The following is a 15,669-nucleotide window of genomic DNA, read 5'->3' as shown; positions in this document are numbered from 1 at the left end:
ATTGACTTAAATAATGTTGAAAATGCGAGATTAGTGATAGGAAAATCTAAAATGACATTAGTGTTTTCTTGTCTTCTGTTTTGTCCTTATATTCTTTGTTTTTTTCTCTTTCTATTTGAATGCATTGTTTTCAAATATATTGGGGATTGTTGGAGAAGCTTGTGATGCCAGGTTGATTGCTATTTTGGCAGGAATGATGAGCATGTGTGTAGTCTAAATTAGCTTCCCTTCATTGTGCTTCCCTTCAGCCCTTCTGGCCATGTTCTGCTTCTGGTATGCGCTTGCTGTCACAGCGTGCTACCCATCGCTGCTCTCCCTCGATTCTGGAAAGGCATGGTTTCTACCTTTTACATGCCATTTTTTTGTGTTAATTACTTAATTTCTAGGTTTCCTCTTATTGTATGCATAATAGAAAACCTAAGTGCCAGATTATTAACAAATTTATGAAATTAAGTGTCATGCATGTTTATACCAGCAGTTTCCATGCTTGCTTCTTCTTATATTATATGGTCCTCCAAACCATGCATGCACAAGACAATAATATGCATATGCTTGGTTTAGCCCTAGAAGATTAATACTTATTTTTACCTAGTTTATTTCCCCCACACTTCCTTAGCTTGTTCCAGACTACTGTAACAGATCACATGGTATATATAGTTTCATGCAATTTTCTATTAATAAAAGAAATGTATATATCTAGTGTTAAAAAAGAAAAAGGTACAAATAATACACCTTACACTAATTTTTTTGATAGAAATTCTGTAGTTTCTGCAATGACAAGGAAATTGCTACGATATTAGGGCATTGCCAGAGTTCAAAGAGTCTATCTCAATGATTCATGACACCCCTACACAATTTTTATTTCTATTTTTTTATGTTTTGTTCATCCTCAGTTCTTTAGATTTGTTTTTTTCCCCTGCAATTTACATAAACTTTTTTGAAATTGTTGTCTGATTGTGTTGTTGCTTTTGTTATTATGTTATTATAATACTCTAATTGTGTTGTACTTGTTATTTTGTTTAAATGAGACTGATTGAGGTGTGAAGAGACTTTCATGCTTTAGGTGGCACTACACAATTTATTTTGTTTTTGTTTTTCTAACTAAAAGTGATAGATCAGTCTTAGTATGATGTAATTTTGCATCTTACTATTTTAGTGGGGTTTAAGTTTTGAAAGCCTTCATCAGAAAGCTGAAAGTGTTAAAGAGAAGATCTTTGGTTCGCACGGAGGCTGAAAGGAAGTGGGTTTGTGCCCTTGAAACTTTTTAAGGAAATGGACAAATTTGTGCATGCTTGTTCCTTTCTCATCTAGTTTTAGACAATGCTTTTATTTATGCATGGTTCCTCCCTCGATCATTACTTTCTAACAAATCTCATATTCCATTAATGGTTTACTGTCAACTAGTGTCAACCATTTCAAAAGCAAATTAAGATAGAATAAAAAAGGGCAAGATGCTCTTAACTGCAAAGCATGGTCTATTTATGTTCGAGTGTTGTGACATAAATATCTACCATAGTGTAGTGGCTTTTTGTCCCTTTCAATTCTTTGCAACTTTTTTGTTTAGTCCCTAATGCAAATACATATATATGCAGGTCTTTCCTTTTATATATAAATCCCGACAGAGAACAAAAAGCATCTTATGTTTGTGTACTACTCTAACTCTAGCTACTCTCTGCCTTATCTGTAACTATAAATAGTTCATGCAATGCCATTAATATGTCTCTTGCTTACTTTTCTTCAGGATAAGATTGGATATTACATGTCTTCACCAAACAAGGAGAAATGTGTGACATTAAGCTTAAATTTGATCCCGTCTTGAGTTACTATGCTATACTAATTAATTAATAATTTAAGCAAATTGTAAGTGAGATTTTCTCTAATTAATAATGCTTTGGGCATTGAGCCCTTAGGGATTCCTCTACATATATTTGTAGTTATCTTATTCTTTCTCTGCACAAAAGAATGTTATGTAGTGATGGGCTGGATTATTAGCTATTCTCTATAGTCTATACACATACATAATTATGGAGGAACCATGTATATATTATGCCCCGAATTAGTTGGTGTGGGGTAGCTAGACTTGTATATACATTTTTCAAAGTGACAAAATAGGTTTAGAGTGGTTCACAAGAAGCCTCTTAACTTTTGCCCTCTTAACTTTTGTAATCAAGAATCCTCAGTCATATAAGCTGGCATGCATCCATATTCAAATAAGTTAGTTATGCCTAATTAATTGTTAACTATAAGTGTTATTCTTAATGAATAATAGTGCATATATATATATATATATTGGTAGGATTGACATAGTCACAAGTATTATCAAAGTTGTAGTAGCATCTACATTATCACAAGTATTGATAGAGTTTAAGACTCCCAGAGAAACTATTCAAGGTTTAATTTTCTACTTTATTTATTTATTTATTATCTTTGTTAAACTATTGAGTTTTAATTTATCTTCATTTTTATTATCTCTGTTAAATTATTATGCATGCTTATCTATACTTACTTATTTATGGATGTTTGTGTAAACCATTCATGGTGAAAGTATAAATTATATTCATGATAAGACTTTTATTTGTTGTGGTTTTTCGTTGAAAAAAAAAGTGAATATTATTCCTTTGATATGTAGAAAATAAAAATCATTAATAATGAAAAACCAAAACTGAAGTTGGATGTATGATAGAACGTATGACCAGAGGCGAGGTCTTAAGCCTAGATTTATTAAAGGGGTAAATAAATTTGTGGATGTGTGTACTAGAACTCATGAATTTCTCAAAGGAGGTTTAGTTAAGTGTCCATGTGCCAGATGTCAATGTGGGACGTTTAAATAGTTGATCAGTATTAAGATTGATCTATATACTCATGGGTTTAAACCTAATTATTGGGTTTGTACAGAGCATGGGAAAGAGATACCCACAGAGTCACCTTGTTTTACTATGAGTGGTATGACCCTACCAGGTCTTGGGGAATGCATAGACACAAAGACTACAAAATAATTGAAGTATTACCCACTAGGAGATATGGGAGTTACGATCTATTCATCCTTGTGCAAAAAACTAGACAAGTGTATTACATGCCATATCTGAGTCTGATTGGAAGATTGTGATTACATGTAAACCACAAAAAATAATGGAGGAAGCACAAAATGAGTCTGAAACCGAGGTGTATTAGAATGATGAGCCTCCACATACTAGGATCATTTCAGAAATTGAGTTTTCACCATCATTAGCATCTGCATTAAGAGATGTTATGATACGACTTCAAGTAGCTGACCTCCAGGTTCCTAATATAAATAATGAAGAGGACAATGACATTGAGATCTATGATGACGATGATGCTTACATTGATGATGATGAAAGTTCAGAACTCTCGAATTGAGGTTTTAGTTGTAAATTCTTAGTTTGTAAATCTGTTAATTTACTTTAATTTATATTTTGTAATCTCTTGTATCGGTTATGTTATGGATAATAACTTGCTTATTTCAATATGTACATGATATGGTTGGTAGAGACAAAGATCGCAATCGTGGCCGTGGTTGTGGTCAAGGCCGAAAGGGTGATCCAACTATTGTACATGATATCTCTGGTAAAGATAGAGATCGTGGCTATGGCCAAGGCCGAAAGGAGAGGCCTAGGCTTTCTACCAGTCGCCCGCTTGACTTACATGCTGATCCATACACTCTCGTTAGGTCATCATCAGGCACAACTGTTTCGACTAGTGGAAGACTGCAACCTATTGCTATGATAAACTCCATTTTTAGGGTTTATCTTGAGTTGATTTTAGGGGATTTTATCACCTTTTCCTCCCATTTATCCAATGAAATGGCATGGTTTCATGATTGTCTCATAATTTGTACTTAAGAGTGAAAACATGCTTTTTAGACTTTTAATTAGCTAAATTTAATTTACTTTTGATTCCACTAGATGCCTTGATATGTTTGTTAGTGAATTCAGATTGAAAAGGCTAGGAATGGATCAAAGGGATGAAGAGGAAAAACATGCAAGTGGAGAATTCATAAAGAAACAAGGATTTGGGATGCATGAATCGACGCGCACGCGTGGAAAGTGAAGTCACATGGCGACGAGTACGCGTGGATAGCAAATTGTCAAGCGACGCGTACGCGTGACCCATGCGTACGCATCGATGCTCGCACGTGACCTTATTAAAGTGAATCCACTGGGGGCTATTTCTGGGCTTCTCAGGCCCAGATCCAACTCAATTCTGAGGCTATTAAAGGCAGAATTCAAAGGGGAATTAACAATCATTAGCACATAGTTTAGTTTAGTTAATGCTTTAGTTAGTTTCTAGAGAGAGAAGCTCTCTCTTCTCTCTAGATTAGGGTTCTTAGTTTAGATCTAGATCTACTTCTTCTCTTACTTAATTTTCCTTTTTCACTTTTAATTATTCTCTTGTAGTTGTGGCATTCTACTTCTCTTGTAGTTCTTTTGTATTGTTAGTTGTAGTTTATGGATTCTTTTGTAGATCTCCTTTTCCTTTCAATACCATTTATGATTTCCATGTCTTTTTATCTTTGCTTTAGTTTTCTATTATTGATCTATTGCTTTTTTAGTTATAGTTTCCTTTAACTCTTGCAATTCATGTTGTTTGCCTTTATTGTCTTTTATGTGTTTGATGAAATGTTTCTTTTAGTTATGAGATAGATTTTTCTTCTCTTGGCTTTGGTTGAGTAATTGGTGACTCTTGAGTTATCAAACTCTTTTGTTGATTGATAATTAGAAATTGCTAATTAACTTGAATGCCACTAAAGCTAGTCTTTCATTATAATTTGACTAGGACTTGTGGACTCAAGTTGATTATATCCACTTGACTTTCCTTCATAGTTAGAGGTTAACTAAGTGGAACAATAGACAATTTTCATCACAATTGATGATGATAATAAGGATAGGACTTCTGTTTCTCGTTCCTTGCTAAGAGCTTTTATAGTTGTTAGTTTATTTCCTTTGCCATTTACATTTCTTGTTTCTCATCTCAAAAACCCCAAAATATACAACTCATAGCCAATAACAAGAACACTACCCTGCAATTCCTTGAGAGACGACCCGATGTTTGAATACTTCGGTTTATTTTTATAGGGGTTTGTACTTGTGACAACCAAATTTTTTATTGAAGGAATTGTTTGTTGGTTTAGAACTATGCTTACAACGAGATTTCATTTGTCAAATTCTAAACTATAGACAATTTTCTCTCATCAAAATGGTGCCGTTGCCGGGGAGTTGCAATGGTGTTATGTTATTGGTTATTGTATATATGTGAATAGTGTGAATAGCTTGATTTTTGGATTGCTTGTTAGTTTTTGCTAGTTTTAGGACTTTGTTTCATTATTTTATTAGCTTTTGTTTTTTATTTTCTCTTTTCATTATGAATTCTCACTTTGGCTATGAGTGTGATTACAACTATGTTGTAGGAAATGAAAATTTTAATGACAATATGTATCAAGGATGGGAGAATCAAAGATGGGAGGAGCCATATGTATATGATCAACCCTCTTAGCAACAACCTCCACCAATGCACTATGAACAAGAGTCATTCTATGATGCACACCAATCAAATAGCTATGGTGATCCTCCTTGTGACTATCAAGAACCACTACCATATGCCTATGGGGCATATCCTCAACAAAGCCATCAACCATACTCACAAGCCCCTTTTCACCAAACACCTCCATATGATCCTAATCCATACCCACCATACCAACCACCTTTTAAGCCATATGAACCATACATGGAACCACCACAATATCAACACTTCCAAGAACCACCTCCTCCATACTATGACCACGATGAACCACCTTTAATGTATGTGAACTCTTACCCACAAGATGAATTCTACTTTCCACCACAACCCTCCATGGAAGAATATCCATGTCCATCAATCCAAGAGAAATATGATACTGCTTATGTTAGCAAAGTGGAACAAGAATCAAGGGATAGCCTCATGGAATCAATGGATCGGCTTCAAGCAACCGTCAGTTAAAAGTTGGACTCATGGGACTCATACCACATGTCCAAGGATGATTGTGGAAGAGCAACCGAAGAGGGGAGTATGAAAGGGATTGTAGAATCTCAACTTGAGAACAATGGATTGGAGTGAGTTGGGCAACAAGTAGAACAAATGAAGAACATAGAACCACCACATCCTTATTATGATGAACCACCTTCTTATTATGAACCCTTCCCCCAAAACAATGAACCCTTCCATACACCCCAACCTCCAATGGATGATATCCTTGGTGTTCTTCTTCAAGGGCAAGCGGAGATGAAAAGGGATGTACAAAAATTCACAGCCGTCTTAGACGAGGTGGTAAAATGGTTAGCTTCGCAACGTTTGAACACTCAAGGAACTCCCATGGCTACATGTGGAGAATCTAATGAAGAACATATCATGAAGGAGAGATTGGAAACTCTAGTGGATAATGAGGAATGTTGCTTTGTATTGGAACAATTGGAGGAACCTATAATTGTTGAAGAAAAGGAGGAAGTGGTTGAAGACTTAGGAGATGCAGAACCTCCATGGGAACCTAGAGTTGAAGGAAACCCCTCCAAGAAGCTTGAAATTGATGTTGACAAGGGTGTACAACCTCCAAGGCATATCCCTTATGAAGAATTGGATAGGATAGAGCAAGAATTGAGTTTTCTTGGCAATGAAGATCAAGCATCAAGTCTTAATGGTGAAGAATCCTTTGAGCTTGAAGAACTCTCTCCCGGTAAATTTGAAAGTGTTGTGGAGGTAAACCTCTCTCACCCTCCCAATTATAGTTTGAGAAAGGGAAATGGGTTGGATAAAATTGATGAACAAATGATTGAATTTGAGAAATCTTATGAAGAGGTGGAAGTCCTTAGAAAAAGAAGGACGGGTGTTAGATGCACTTTGTCAAGATCCTTGGGAGCTTCTTTACCTAGGTTGTCATTGACTCCTTCATTTGAGTGTGTAAAATTCATTTCTATTAGCTTTATTATTCCACTTGAATATGGCTTGCTTGAAACGGATGGTCAACTTAGGGCACTTTGTGGGATGAAGCATAAAAGAAAGATGTTTCGTGGTTGGCGTTGCAAATCAAGGCTCATTTTGGTTGACACATAAAAAATGAGATACAAAAGTTGGACTAGTGCTCAATTAGATGGGTCTAGGAGGATCGTTAGGCACTTCATTGAGAATTCATCTTACTTGCCACCCGGATGGATTAATGGTGATCAACTTGAAGATGGGTGTCAAAACAAAGTGTGGGATCCCGGATCGCACAAGGAGAATCAATTTGGGGGCCCTTGGCTTGTGAAGAACTCCAATAAGGCTGGGAGGCATTACTTTTGAAGAATGGAGCTTATTGGAAATTCAAGCATTGGTGGATGTTCAAGGATGGATTCAAGCACAAGCCACCTTGATGAGGAGCTCCCCATAAGTCCAACTTAAGGACAATAAATAAAAGTGCTAGGTGGGAGACACCCCACCATGGTAAACTCTTTTCATTTTCTCTTTTGTAAATATTGGTAAGAATAGGTTTAAATTCATATTTTGTTTAGTTTGTTGAGTTTGTTTGGTAGTCTAGTAATTTGAATAAGGTTTTATGGTGTTTTGATAGCTGTTTGGAGGTTTGAAATGCTTGGTTTGGTGCAAAAACATGGTAAAATTTTGAAAAACAGAGCACCAACCTACGCGTACGCGTCCCCCATGCGTACGCGTGACCCAAGCTTTTCAGCCAATCCACGCGCACGAGTGACCCACGCGTACGTGTGGATCCGGAAGTTTCACCCCTCCATACATGAAATCGAGAGTTGTGCCCACCTTATGCCAACTTTATGCCCGAGGCACAACTCTTTCCATGCGTACGCGTCACACCACGCGTATGCGTTGCACCTCTAAATAATCCACAATGCATACACATGACCCACATGTACGCGTCGATGCTATTTTACCCCCTCTATGCTTACGCATCTCATGACGCGTGCGCGTGGATTGCCTTATTCACACACCTTATTTTCTCCTCCTTTTTCCATTTCTTTCCTTCTTTTCTCTTCTTTTCTTTTCTTTCCCTTCTTTAACCATCATCCAACACTACCAAATACTATCTATAACCATTTCTTTTAATTAGTTAGTTAGTTGTTCAGTTAGTTAGATTTCCATTTAATTTTCTGTTTTTCATTATAAGTGTTGGATTATTAATATTGTTTCCTATTAATTGCTGCTGAGTACTAAATAGGATGTTATCTTAATATCATTTTTGTTTATATCCCTTGTTGGATTTTACTGTTGATGTTATATTTTTCTACTTGGTTTTGAGTATTCTTTGTTGCACATTTGTGAATACCAAGTGAATGAGAATCGCCTTCAAGCTTCTTAAATTTTTTTTAATTGCATGTTTTGGCCACCATGTGATTTGAATTCTTTTATTTGATTAGGCAATTTCTTGTTAGATGTTGTGCATTTACATTAATGCATTGTGCTTCTTGATCATATGCATCAATATGTTGTATATTTGCTTGAATGCTTTCATGCTTCTTTATTGCTTGTCTGGTTATCTTAATATACAAGTTTAAAGTATTCCAAGCACACTAGAATGAGTGAAGTGCATACCTCTTTTGTATAAAGGTGACATAGCTTTTTATGCTAGAGTATGTGTTCTAAACCACGCGCAATTTGGGACCCACACACCTATTTTTCATTAATGTCGCACTAATTCACTCACTCCATTCTAGTGATTTACCTCATTCCAATAATTTAGGTTTCCTTGCTTTTGCATTTACCCCTCTTACTATCCTGCCTTCTATTTTCAGGATACCTTGTCATAAGCAAAAACGGAAGCGAAAGAAAGAGCATGCAGCAACCGGTTGACCTACCAGCTGAAGGTAGCAACTCGGAGAGTCGCCGTACCCCTTGCTCATCTTAGAGTGCACTGAGGACGGTGCAAATTTTTAAGTGTGGGGAGGTCGTCCGACCAGTCGGCATTTTCGGGTGACAAGTTTCTAATTCCAACACTTTTGTATTTCATTTTTTTAGGTCTTTTAGGATTTTTAGTGCATATATATATATAATAAGCTTAGTTAAAATAATAAAATTCTCCAAGAAAAACATTCTCATTCTTAATAGGGAATTGACATCCCAATTGATTTGAGTGAAAACTTTTCATAGAACTTGCTTGAATTATATATTGTGGATTATGTTTTTGAGCTAAGAATACACAACCTTGGGAGTTTTTAGCATAATTGCGTGGTACATCTTATAACCACTTATTTTCCTTCTTGTGTGCATTATTCTCTTCCTATTATTCTCTTCCATTATTTTATGTATTCATGCATTTATATGATTGAGGCCATCATTTCATTAGCTCACTTACCCAAATAACTTACCTTTTATCAACCTTTATTAGCCAACTTTGAGCCTACGATTAACCCACTTTGTTCTTTAATTTAGCACATTACAAGCCTTAAAGCAAAAAACAATAAATGTCCTCTATTTGGATCTTTGATTAGCTTAGGCTAGTGAGTGTGTGTATCATTCAAGTGTGGAAAACTTGAGACATTGGTTGGAATAAGAGGGAGTTTTTGTATTTTGTTGAAAATAGTGAGAATTGGGTACATACTCATGTGTTAATTAAATGTTTAAACCATATGCATTGATACCTTTGTATATAAGTACAGCAAAAAAAAAGAAAAAACAAAAGAAAAAGAAAAAAAGGTATGGAAAAGAAAAGAAAAAAATTATTAGAAAAAGAAAGAAAAGAAAAAGAAAAAGAAAGAATAAAAAGAGGACAAAATGCCTCAAAGTGAAGTTCAATAAAAATCAATGCATATGTGTGGTGATCAAAAAGAGAATGCATGAGTATGTGAAAAAGTGAAAATGGGTAGTTAGGTTAGTGCTTAGATTGTATAGGTTGTCATAGGTTAGGTAGGAAGCTTAAGTTGATCAAGGATTCAAATTTTTAGTCCACTTAACCATATATATAACCCCACCTTAACCCTAGCCCCATTACAAACTATGAATAAGACCTCATGATATCTGTATGCATGCATGAAATAATTGTCAAGCGACATGTACGCGTGACCCATGCGTACGCGTCGATGCTCGCGCGTGACCTTATTAAAGTGAATCCGCTGGGGGCTATTTCTGGGCTTCCCAGGCCTAGATCCAACTCAATTCTGAGGCTATTAAAGGCAGAATTCAAATGAGAATCAACAATCATTAGCACATAGTTTAGTTTAGTTAATGCTTTAGTTAGTTTCTAGAGAGAGAAGCTCTCTCTTCTCTCTAGATTAGGGTTCTTAGTTTAGATCTAGATCTACTCCTTCTCTTGCTTAATTTTCCTTTTTTATCTTTAATTGTTCTCTTGTAGTTGTGGCATTTTACTTCTCTTGTAGTTCCTTTGTATTGTTAGTTGTAGATTATGGATTCTTTTGTAGATCTCCTTTTCCTTTCAATGCCATTTATGATTTCCATGTCTTCTTATCTTTGCTTTAGTTTTCTATTGTTGATCTATTGCTTTTGTAGTTATAGTTTCCTTTAACTCTTGCAATTCATGTTGTTTACCTTTATTGCCTTTTACGTGTTTGATGAAATGTTTCTTTTAGTTATGAGATAGGTTTTTCTTCTCTTGGCTTTGGTTGAGTAATTGGTAACTCTTGAGTTATCAAACTCTTTTGTGGATTGATAATTAGAAATTGCTAATTAACTTAAATGCCACTAAAGCTTGTCTTTCATTATGATTTGACTAGGACTTATGGACTCAAGTTGATTATATCCACTTGACTTTCCTTCATAGTTAGAGGTTAACTATGTGGATAAATGGACAATTCTCATAACAATTGATGCTGATAATAAGGATAGGACTTCCATTTCTCGTCCCTTTCCAAGAGCTTTTATAGTTGTTAGTTTATTTCCTTTGCCATTTACATTTCTTGTTTCTCATGTCAAAAACCACAAAATATACAACTCATAACCAATAACAAGAACACTACCCTGCAATTCCTTGAGAGACGACCCGAGTTTTGAATACTTCGGTTTATTTTTATAGGGGTTTGTACTTGTGACAACCAAATTTTTTATCGAAGAAATTGTTTGTTGGTTTAGAACTATGCTTACAATGAGATTTTATTTGTGAAATTCTAAACCATAGACAATTTTTTCTCATCATGCTACTACTATCTCCTCTCATCAGGAGCCTCAGATACACATGATGCCTACTCCGGATGCGCCAAGATCGCGCTCAACAAGCCAATGAGCCTCCCAACACTGCCTCACATGGTGTGCAGAGTGATCCAGCTATCGTAGCTCCCAGTCGAGCAGGATCTTATGGGAAAAGACAAACCATATTTACTGGTACCCAAGATACTCAGGATCAAGGAACATCCACTGCCACTGGTCACTCCGCTACAAGTGCTCCTAAGCTTAGACATGATGGTACCAAATAGTTTATTATTTGCTTTAAATTTTATGAATAGCATGTCTCATTTTTATTAAATAACATGTCTTTATAATTAGTTAGAATCTAGGCTAGCTAATATAAACTTTTGCTAATCATTGGCCAAGATTATCTAAATCACATGCAAAGCAATAGAGATCTTTGAACCTTTTTGCTATATCTTCTTTTAGTCTTATGATAGTTTAGTATTGTTTGTGTATATATCACTTGAAGGAATGGTTTCATAGGCATTACTTTAATTAATTCCATCACCGTTTCTTTTTTTTTTTTAGTTTTAATCATTCTCAACGAGAAGTTTTTATACAAAAATTTTGACTGTGTATTATGACCTTATCATTGTCTGTTTGTTGTTCTACCTTTTCTCTTCTTTTATTTCCTCCCAATTTCCCAAAGAAGATAGTGACTTGTTCATTTCACTATATATGCTTGTAAACTATTACTTTTATTGATATCATGATCCTAATCATAGACTAGGATAGACTTTATTATTATATTATGCCCTGAGATTAGGGAGCAAATAAAAAGATTAGATTATTAGAGACTAGGCTTATTATATCACATCCAGAGACAATTACATTGTTACTTTCCTACCAACCAAATAGCTAGTAATTATTGGATGGAATTTACAATATTCCATAACTTACTGTTTTTCATTTTTCTTTTTCAATTACACGGTTCCTATGATTATGAAAATTGCCTGTCATATTGTACAGATATACCTTGGAATTATTGATGTAGTTAGCACCCAACTAAGCCTGACTTAAAGTGCATTTCTCAAATTTTTAAGGAAAACTAAAACAAGCCTTAGCTGAGTTTTGATGAGGCAGATCATGATACTCGAAAAATATGGTGGACAAAATGGAGGTAAATTTTATCCATCTTTTTTACGTATTTTACAATGTTATATATTATAGTATTTATATAATAGCAAGATGGTATTTCTTTTTTAAAATAGAAATGCTTTGACATTCTTGATACGGAAGAGGACGATATCTATCAAGTTTGGAGGTTTAGGGCTATCAAATGCCTGCGAGGTATGCTCCATGCCATTCGTAAAAAAGGAGCCCACCCATATTGGATCCCACCAGAAGTTCTTGGTGAATTGATGAGACGTTGGGATACTGATGCCTATAGGCAATTACAGGCGAGAAATACAACTATCAGAAAATTGACTCGAGGTTCCTCTCTTCACACTGCAGGAGGCACCACCTTTCCAGAAGCGAGGTTATGCTTGGTAAGTTGCTTATCGACTCAAATTGTTAGCACCTGCATTTAGAATTAGATATGAGATAGAAATGATTTAGAATCTGGTGTTGATGTTTATGAATACTTCTTACAAAAATATGTAATCTGGTTTGATGCTTTGTTTTTCTTTTTTTTTTTTTTGCATGACTTGTAACTAATTGTGCATATATAGACTGAAGAGTAAGTTAGTTAATTGAGTTAGATTTAGAATAATTGTATTTATTTCTAGCTTCCACTTAGATAAAGTATATATACATAAAACGTGTAATGTGTAAGGTTACTGATCAACCTTTTCTTCATTTCCTCTGTAATTTTTCTCTTTAACACTAATGAGAATCAGATTACAGAACTTCCTCTCTTCCATATTCCACTCATGAGTCACACACGGTTAAAGTGTTCGAGCTAATCAAGGTCACCTGGTCTTAATATTTTTTATTGTTCTTTAGTATGCTTGTCCTTTCTTGAACAACTAGATGAAGTAGGATTTTTATTGGAGAGATACTTTTTGTTCTATTTAATTTTTTGGTGGATTTTGAGAGATAGAAATAATGATATCTACAACTCTGATGATGGATGAGGTGCTAACAAATTGACTAGAATTTAGAATTTAGAATTTAGAATCAAATTGACTAGTTTGAAAGCAGTGAATCCACCGTGTATAATAAATGGTACCTTCTTAATTAAGAATGAGCTAGGAAATTGGTCAACACTCATGGAGAGGCACCGATTCCTCTTGTCAGCTCTTGTTCTACTAGTTCTCCTTTGTAGTGTTTATCTTTACTGTGCTGTCTTAGGAGACAGTGACACTTGCTCTGGGTTGACAGGACCTGAGAAAGCTTCATGTCATATGCAGTATCTTAAGGTTTATGTTGCCAAGGGTAAACTGAAACATCTTTGATATTATGATTTGAATATTTTTTTTAGTGGAGATTGTGTTAGGTGACTTGAAATGGAAACATACTCAGGTATAATCATTATGTTATATGTATACATAGTATTTATCTTGGTTATTGTGAACACAAATGCATACAAATTACAGACCTTGTATAATGAAGCTATCCTTTGATTATTTCTTTTTTGCTGATTGTTCTAATCTGCCTAATGTAAACCCAGCTAAATTAGTAAATAATTAGTCAATAAATTAAATTTTAAGAAAATAAAATTAAAAATGTGAATATTATATTAAAATAGAATAGAGATCTTTAAAACGAAAATTTTGACACTAATTTTAAAGAATTTGGCCCAAGATTGGGCCAAACGGGCCGAACCGGTCGAACCAGACCCAAACCAGACTCGTGGGCCCAACCAATTCATCACTTAAAATGAGCCAAAGCTCATCTTCCTCCCCATTTCAGCAAGGAGCACGCTGAAGCACAAGGAGGGGGAAGAAAAGGGTTTCAAACCCTCGTTCCAATTTCTATCCACCATAACTTCTTCATCCGAACTCCGATCGCCGCACCGTTCGTGGCTACGCGTCCAGATGCTTCTACTTCTATCACTGCTTCTCCATATTTCACTACAACCTATCAAGAAACCATAAACTTCAAATTTTTGCTGAAAATATAGTCTTCATAGGTATAAATTGATTACTTCTCTTTACAAATATTTATAACAGTCACTTTTTAGTAGATCTTAACAATGATAGATACAGGTGACCATAAATGAAAATCAAAGGAGATAATAGTAAAGTTAGAAGATTACAAATAGGTCATCTGAGTTTTGTGTTCCTTTTAGATGAATGATCTCAATACCACTTAATGCCTAAGAAATTTGACAAGTCTCATTAAAGTTGAATTCTTTACCCTGAGTGAAGTAAACAATGTAGCTGAATCTTTTTACCATGGATTAATCCAATAATAATTAACACCAATTAGAAAAGAACAAAGAAACTAAGGATTTGAACCTTACCCTCCCAGGCTAGCTGGTCTTTTTACATGACTAGCATTTTGTAAAGTTGGAGAATTGCTTTGGCTTGAGTCTTTCTCTCCTGTGAACTTGGATCGTCCCAATGCAACATACCCAAACTTGGCAATGTCATTATACCTGACAGCATTATTAGAAAGTCTAATTTAAGACAAACTCAAACATGACTTGAAGCACCTTCCTATGGAACCAACCAAACACTAGCATTATCAATGTACTTAATTTACAACAGTGTGAATCTTCATCAACAATGAAGATTCTAACATAAGAAGATTATTAGAAAGAGAATGTTACCAGATGGTGCTTATAACTATGCTAAAGACAAATAGCGGGTAAAATAAAAGCAGTTGTAGGGAAGAATCAGAAAATATGAGATATGGCGCAAACATATTACAGCAAAAGGAAGAGCAATTGAATTGATACTCACGGGAAAGCACTGAACGAGAAGAACACGCAAGATAGAATAGAATATGAGAGTGCCACGTAAGGGACAGAGTTGATAAGAAAGAAGGAGCGAGCATTGATCAGTGAGAATCCACCACAAGGCAAGGATGACAACAGAGTTCAGAACGTATAGTTATGAGACAAACATCAAAATCATTTGCTTTCAAATTTATCGTATAGTTATGTATATCAATATCACTAATACCTACGATTTGCATAAACTACAATTAAAATCCTGATAACAAATATATTCAAGCAAGATAATCGAAATCTTTGAAACGCTAAAGATATTCCTGAAATCGCATACTCACAAGTTACAATTAACAAAATGAATCACATAATCTGAGAAGAAAACAAAACTCAATCAATTGTACAGCCAAGAGAAAAATCAGAGTGTACAATACAATAATCAGGGATGGCGGCGTGAGTGTGACAGGGCGACAACAGGTGCGGGAGCAGTAGAGCAACGAGACGGTAGCACCGGAGCATAGAGGCGCGGCGGCATCAGAGCGGGTGGGTTGGTGAAATGGCAGAGGTGAAATAGAGAAGGCGCAAATTGGGGTTAACTTCTGAAGTAAATTGAGCTGAATTGGGGCAAAACGAGGAACGTAGGGAGTAAAACACAG

The 15,669-nt window shown here is 35.3% G+C and overlaps 1 long non-coding RNA gene across 3 annotated transcripts; it reads right to left on the bottom strand.

Moving 5' to 3' along the window:
• Positions 1-12,266: 12,266 nt before the first annotated feature.
• LOC107464520 (uncharacterized) lies at positions 12,267-15,669 on the bottom strand. 3 transcript variants are annotated; one of them, XR_002367329.2, is made up of 5 exons: positions 15,443-15,669; positions 14,585-14,719; positions 13,718-14,199; positions 13,349-13,503; positions 12,267-12,697 (listed from the first exon to the last, which is right to left on the bottom strand). It is a non-coding gene; the product is annotated as an uncharacterized LOC107464520 (long non-coding RNA). The 3 variants fall into 3 exon arrangements; XR_008002760.1 differs by lacking the exon at positions 15,443-15,669 and adding an exon at positions 15,027-15,380; XR_001587128.3 differs by having other exon boundaries at positions 12,269-12,697; positions 15,448-15,669.

This window comes from Arachis duranensis, chromosome 9, assembly GCF_000817695.3.
Source record: "Arachis duranensis cultivar V14167 chromosome 9, aradu.V14167.gnm2.J7QH, whole genome shotgun sequence".
NCBI lineage: Eukaryota > Viridiplantae > Streptophyta > Magnoliopsida > Fabales > Fabaceae > Arachis > Arachis duranensis.
The sequence above is the reverse complement of the archived record's forward strand: the minus strand, read 5'-3'. Positions and strand labels throughout refer to the sequence as shown.